Source organism: Lampris incognitus, chromosome 2 (assembly GCF_029633865.1).
Source record: "Lampris incognitus isolate fLamInc1 chromosome 2, fLamInc1.hap2, whole genome shotgun sequence".
Classification (NCBI taxonomy): Eukaryota; Metazoa; Chordata; class Actinopteri; order Lampriformes; family Lampridae; genus Lampris; species Lampris incognitus.
The window spans coordinates 133,789,279-133,797,074 of record NC_079212.1 but is presented as its reverse complement, the minus strand read 5'-3'; positions in this window follow the sequence as shown (position 1 = coordinate 133,797,074).

Here is a 7,796-nt window from a genome sequence, read left to right as displayed (position 1 = left end):
TAAAGTTGAAAAAAGGCAAGGCTGGGCATCCGGGTGGCATGGCGGTCTATTCCGTTGCCTACCAATATGGGGATCAGCGGTTCAAAGCCCCGTGTTACCTCCGGCTTGGTCAGGCGTTCCTACAGAAATAATTGGCCGTGTGTTTGGGTGGGAAGCCGGATGTGGGTGTGTCCTGATCGCCACACTAGCACCTCCTCGGTCAGTTGGGGCGCCTGTTCAGGGGGAAGGGGAACTGTGGGGAATAGCATGATCCTCCCACGCACTGCGTCCCCCTGGCGAAACTCCTCACTGTCAGGTGAAAAGAAGCGGCTGGCGACTCGACATGTATTGGAGGAGGCATGTGGTAGTCTGCAGCCCGGGATGACTCGGAAGAGTGGGGTAATTGGCTAGATACAAATGGGGAGAAAAAGGGGTGAAAAAAATGAATGAAATAAAAATAAAAAAATGGCAAGGCTGTAATCTCTGATCTGAGGAGCAACAAAACATCATCATTTGCAAATAAATAACCACAAAAGTGTGTTCTTCTATATTGGCATTCTTTTATAGCCCTTCTTGATGTACCACAGGAGTTTATTATGAGTCCATAGAAAAGACTCTTTCGAGTTTCAGCATCCTTTTTTTACAGCCTACCACTCCAAAGTATACTCTATCATGATTTTTTTCCCTCCTTGCTTTACTCGGTGATCTGTATCGTCTGATTTGTCCCCTTTCATTTCCATAATGGCTTCCTGAGCTCCCTTATGGAAACATATGGAGACCCCTTCTCACTGTATAGGATTTGTCCTGCACTAATGGAGCTGAGATTGGATTCTGGTGCTTATGTGTGCTGAGATGATTCCTCCTTTTTAGTGCCGTTCTCTTTTGCCTCATACATAATACATAGGTTTAAAGCAGCTGTGCTTTGCTGGAGCTCTCATTTATTAACATGGAAATATCACAGGGGATCAGAAAGCTTAGCATCACAGTTCTCATCATTGAGGACGCGCAGGAATGTTGATTCCTATTTTCAACAGGTGGCGCTTCAGTGTTTCTAGAAACTATTGTCTCACTGATAAAACAAGTGTTATTATTAACAAAATAAAACTGAATCAAGTGACCTTATTTTGTAGAAATATAGCGCTGCTATTTTAATATAGATGTTTACTTGTCCAGTTCAGAAAATTTCTCGTTTAAAAAACAGAAGAAGAAAAATGAAACCTGAGTGGACCAATTAAAGGTCTTGACTTCCCGAGATCTCATTGAGCTTACATGAAGATGTGATTATAAATTGCATATTTGCTATTAGATGCTTGTCTCTTTTTTTTTTTAAACTGAAATAGTAAATATACTCCTCTTACTCCGCTCATACGTTCTAAAATCCAAGGTCTCTGTTTTGTCTGTATCTGTGTTATCCTGTGTCTGTCAGGACGAAACCTCCCTAGTTTCACTTCTACTGTAACTATAAGAGTGTGGGCCCACGGCCATTACCTCCCTGCCCTTTCTCCCACTCCATAAGCTGTTTTATTATCGCACTAGCTGTGAATTCTCTCTCTCTCCGCTCCGCTTCCCCGTCCTCCTGTGCGTATTGCCTCCTTTGGGATGGCACACCATAGGGTATGGGATTATCTACTAAATGAAAAGCAATGTAAAAATGATTTCCATGTCAAAGTAGTTTGTACAGTAACTTGAGTTACCTTGCCTCTATTCCATTTACTGACATCACGTCCACTTCCATGGTAAATAACTGTAATTACGTTATGTGCTGAAGAGCTACTGTACTGACTGACTTGGAATGGGGGAGTTGGATGTGCCTTCCCAAAAAGAAACTCTTACTGTGGTGCTAAACCCAAAAGACATGCTCTGATGAAGGCCTGTAGCAGTAGGCCGAAACGTTAGCATGTTTTGCTGGTCAAAATAAATTGGTGAAAATGAGGCACTGTCCCTGTCCTTTTTCAAATTGGTGCATGCTACCCTACATCCTTGGATGTGGTTTTTGATGTACTGACTGACTTAAAATAGTTTCAGTTGGCGTCCGGGTAGTGTAGCGGTCTATTCCGTTGCCTACCAAAATGGGGATCGCTGGTTTGAATCCCCGTGTTACCTCCGGCTTAGCTGGGCGTCCCTACAGACACAATTGGCCGTGTCTGAGGGTGGGAAGCCAGGTGTGGGTATGTGTCCTGGTCACTGCACTGGCGCCTCCTCTGGTCGGTCGGGGCGCTTGTTCAGGGGGGAGGGGGAACTGGGGGGAATAGCGTGATCCTCCCACACGCTACGTCCCCCTGGCGAAACTCCTCACTGTCAGGTGGAAAGAATCAACTGGCGACGCCACATGTATCGGAGGAGACATGTGGTAGTCTGCAGCCCTCCCCGGATTGGCGGGGGGGGGGGGGAGTCCTGTAATTGGCTGGATACAGTTGGGGCGAAAAAAGGGGAAAATAAAAAAAAAATGTGTTTCAGTGTCCCTGAGAGATTAAGTTTTATCCATCCATCCATCCATTATCTGTACCGCCTATCCTGCTGTCAGGGTTGTGGAGACTCCGGAGCCCATATCTGTGATAATTAATTATCAGTTTATAAAAAAAGAAGACATAATTTGCCTTTTAGATAACTTTGGTGGCCTCCTGATAATTTTGGTTGGTGCCTGAGCAAGGCATGTACGTGGCTAACACCAACTGTGTAACAGTCAACTTTCTAATTGTGAAATGATCAGTCTGTGTGCGGGGGGGGGGGGCTGGGGGGTGTTGATTGACTTTCTGAGCATTATTCGGAGGAGAGACCAGAGCAGAAAACCTGGTTTCCAGCGTGAGGAGTTACATTAAAACATTGCTTGACTGTCTTAAAATGACCTGAATCAAAGGCATGTGTGTATGTGTGTATGTGTTGTAATTAGTGCTGTTTTGTTATTTGTGGCCGACATTTTTTCTTCTATTTTCAAGTTATCTGTTGACACAGGTCTACGTTTGGCACTGGCCTGGTAAAAATGAGCTTCAGACCACACATCAAAATGATTTCTTCTCGAATAAATTCAGTTTTGTTGCTCAGAACAAGCTGAGCTGCATAGCGTTCAGTAACTGTACATTTTCCTTTGTGTCTGCATGAGCATGCCTGGGTGCATGTGGTTGCAGTCGCATGTGTGCGTGTCCATGTGCGTGTTTGTGGGTGTGTGCGTGTGCGTGTCTGTGATCAAACGACTTTACTTGTTCACATGTTGCAGCGCCACAACGTGAAGCCGAGTGTGGACTTCTGTGGTTTTCTAACTGTGTGTATGAGTATGCGTGCATGCAGGCATGGCTGTGTGTGTTCCCGCATGTCTTCGTCCTCTCCTGGTCTGACTCTGTAGCTCTTTGATTTGAGCACGGTGATCCAGCTAAGACTCGGAGCAAACACACGGATTAGGCCGCAGCGGTGCAGATAACGCTCTGATCAAAGTAGCCCCGCTGCTCCGACAGGCGGGGAGAGGAAAATATGTTAAAGGAAAAGGCACCGCACTCGGCCCGGGTCACACATTTTTATCTCCCCTAACAGACAGACGGACAGGAGATTGTCCCGCTTTATTTTCCTATTTTCCGGCGGCTCGGCTGTCGACGGCTTGGTGGAAAATTCGCTGCAATCAATCTTGGCATGGTCCGTCCCCAAGGTTGCTGGAGCTAAAAACAAAATGCTCTTTCTCCTTAATCGGAAGCCTCTCTCGCTCACTTATTTTCATCCCTCTCTGTGTTTTCTCCCGCTTTTTTTTATTTAATCATTTTGCAATTTTGCAAACACTCAATTATTATCCCATTTTAAAGTGAGCGCTGCTGACAAACTGAGAAGTGAAGAGGGAGCGACTGAGGTCTGAAACTGTACTCAATACTGCCCAGTCTGTCCACACACATTTTGCCCTGTGTCACTTATGTCATAATAGTAACAGAAATCACCTCTGCTATCGGGCAATACAATACCAATCACCATGGTAACTTGTCAAGGAGTCCCCATCTCCGGTTGCTGCGGCGGCGGCACAAGAAGTGCGAGATGAACGGTCTTGGTTGCTCTGCCGCTACGGGCAGCAGCTCATTACTTAACCATGAAGGACTGTTAACCACACTGGAATGGAATCAGATCTATTTACTACAATGGTTTTAATTAGATCTGTGTGTGTGTGCGCGCGTGTGCGTGTATACCTGTATGGACAAGTGTGTTTGCATGTGTGTGTGTGTGTGTGTGTGTGTGTGTGTGTGTGTGTGTGTGTGTGTGTGTGCCCGCCCATAAGGGTGTATGTGGGATATACTTCTTGAGTGTACATCAGCAACCTTGAAACCCAGGAATCCCATATGAAACCTGACGGTGCGGTTCATGTGTTTATCACCTCGGACTAATTGATTAATGTGTTTCACCGCTGATGTCGTCTGGAAAACAAATGACCCTCCCCGCACACCGCACCGCTGAACTTTACGTAATTAATGCCCGAGTGGACCGTGTTTTTCAGATGCGGCACAGTTTATGTGGAAAATGAGAGGGGATTAACGCGGCTCTCTGCTAATTCCACAGCCTGATCCAGCACAAGAGGCTGACCTGATGGAGGCCGTGGATCCTATGTAGTCGTTGGGCCAATTATTAGTTAAGTATTCTTAACACTATATTATTTGCCACGGTACCGTGATCCAACAACTTTTGTCAGCAAAGGGTGTCCTGGGATTTTGCTGCAAATCTCCCGCTGAATAATCCATTAACAAACTCATCAGCACTGCTAAATATTTAGCTGCTCGATGCGGTTATGCAGAACTGGGTTATAACTCCATCACCACAGCTGTTGTAAAACTGTCTGAAAACACTGTTTAAGATAAATTATAGTGTTAAATACTCCAATTATTATCGCATCATATGGTATTTCATAGTTTCACATCCAGTGGGTCTGATCCCTCAGCGAAGCAATGTGTGACATCTCAAGGACTGAAATGAGGAACGAAGGCTGAGTCTTTTGCTTTGAATGGATCAGAGGGGTAGATGACAAAGGAGATGGGGAATGGGGAAGAGAGAGGAAGAGCGGGAGGTTGGGATGGAGAGAGGCGGAGCGAGAGAGAGAGACTACGGTGTGATTTCCTGTACGACAGAGCCCCTCAGCAGATGGAGGAGGAATAGCATGTGCCTTTACCAGTGTGGGGATAGGAATACGGGTCTGTTCTCTTACTTTCCCCCCTGTCCTGTCAAATAGAAAGTTCCTCGACCTGCGTGTCAGAAAACAGCGGCAAACCAGAGCAGACATAACCAGCTCTGTGATCACTTCCCCTTGTAAGCTCATTTGTTATGTCGAGAACAGTGGATAAACTATTCGATCAACCCCCCGGTTTTTTCCCCCCTGTACTCTTGTGACCTCCCGGGGTAATCTGATTAGTCACGGCCATGCATGAGACTCTGCGTTGCATGATGGGATTCCTCTAGAATTTGGTTTGGACCCCCCAAGGGGTCAAGCTGGTCTGGGACCTTGACACCAAATAGTTAATTAGGAATCAATGGTACACTTATCCCCCGATTGATGGAAATAAAGCCAGTGGGTAAGGAAGAATATATTCCACCGTGGTTCCCTGGTAGACCTGTAAGGAACGGCCCACGGGCAGGAAAACGAAGCCACCGCCCAGTGTTTCTGGGCAGCTTTATTTAGAGTAAATGCTGTCAACTTGTTTTCTACCACAGGTAACCTGAAGGGAATTTAATGTGCACTGTCTTTGTATCAAAAGCAACACCAGATGCCCCAAGGTTGCCTCTCTCACGGACATGTGAAGCGCTGAAGTTCACTGATTTGGGAAATTTTTTGCTGCTTACCAAAACAGGTGAATGATTATTTTATTATTTTTACAGTTATTCTTTGCAGCAACAGCATCATGTGACCACCATATAAATTTAATTTTAAAAAAAAAAGGAGTGGGAATTTGATGTTGTCTTCCTTACATCCAATTCCTTTACATTTTTCATGCTATCCACCTCATTTTAGCAACATGCGTTGGAAATGTGCTCGATTTTAAAACGGTTTGGATACGACTCAGAAGTCCTGACGAAGGCGAAAATGCAGATTTGTGATTGAAAAATATTTTCGCTATATACAGTGAATCCGGAAAGTATTCACACCCCTTCACTTTCCCCACATTTTGTTATGTTACAGCCTTATTCCAAAATGGATCAAATTCCTTTTTTTTCTCATCAATCTACACACAATACCCCATAATGACAAAGTGAAAAAGGTTTTGTAGAAATTTTTGCAAATTTATTAAAAATAAAAAACTGAAATATTGCATGTACATAAGTATTCACACCCTTTGCTATGACACCCAAAATTGAGCTCAGGTTCATCCTGTTTCCACTGATCATCCTTGAGATGTTTCTATATCTTGATTGGAGTCCACCTGTAGTAAATTCAATGGATTGGACATGATTTGGAAAGGCACACACCTGTCTATATAAGGTCCCACTGTTTACAGTGCATGTCAGAGCAGAAACCAAGCCATGAAGTCAAAAGAATTGTCTGTGGACCTCCGAGACAGGATTGTATCGAGGCACAGATCTGGGGAAGGGTACAAAAAATTTCTACAGCTTTGAAGGTCCCAAAGAGCACAGTGGTCTCCACCATTCGTAAATGGAAGAAGTTTGGATACACCAGGACTCTTCCTAGAGCTGGCCGCCAAGCCAAACTGAGCAATCGGAAGAGAAGGGCCTTGGTCAGGGAGGTGACCAAGAACCCGATGGTCACTCTGACAGAGCTCCAGCGTTCCTCTGTGGAGATGGGAGAACCTTCCAGAAGGACAACCATCTCTGCAGCACTCCACCAATCAGGCCTTTATGGTAGAGTGGCCAGACGGAAGCCTCTGCTCAGTAAAAGGCACATGACAGCCCGCTTGGAGTTTGCCAGAAAGCAGCTAAAGGACTCTCAGACTAGGAGAAACAAGATTCTCTGGTCTGATGAAACCAAGATTGAACTCTTTGGCCTGAATACCAAACGTCACGTCCGGAGGAAACCAGGCACCTCTCATCACCTTGCTAATACCATCCCTACAGTGAAGCATGGTGGTGGCAGTATCATGCTGTGGGGATGTTTTTCAGCGGCGGGAACTGGGAGACTAGTCAGGATCGAGGGGAAGATGAATGGAGCAAAGTACAGAGAGATCCTTGATGAAAACCTGCTCCAGAGCGCTCAGGACCTCAGACTGGGGCGAAGGTTTACCTTTCAACACTACAACGACCCTAAGCACACAGCCAAGACAACGAAGGAGTGGCTTCGGGACAAGTCTGTGAATGTCCTTGAGTGGCCCAGCCAGAGCCCAGACTTGAACCCCATTGAACATCTCTGGAAAGACCTGAAAATAGCTGTGCAGCGACGCTCCCCATCTAACCTTACAGGACTCGAGAGGATCTACAGAGAAGAATGGGAGAAATACCCCAAATATAGGTGTGCCAAGCTTGTAGCTTCATACCCAAGAAGACTTGAGGCAGTAATCGCTGCCAAGGGTGCCTCAACCAAGTACTGAGTAAAGGGTGTGAATACTTATGTACATGCAATATTTCAGTTTTTCATTTTTAATAAATTTGCAAAAATTTCTACAAAACCTTTTTTGCTTTGTCATTATGGGGTATTGTATGTAGATTGATGAGGGGAAAAAAAGGAATTTAATCCATTTTGGAAAAAGGCTGTAACATAACAAAATGTGGGGAAAGTGAAGGGGTGTGAATACTTTCCGGATGCACTGTATATGTCAATGCAATATATTGAAAGCTAAACTGTGGCGCGTGATGGAGACCACTGGCTGTCGACCAGCGTGACCACAGCGCTCTTTAATGACCATATCATA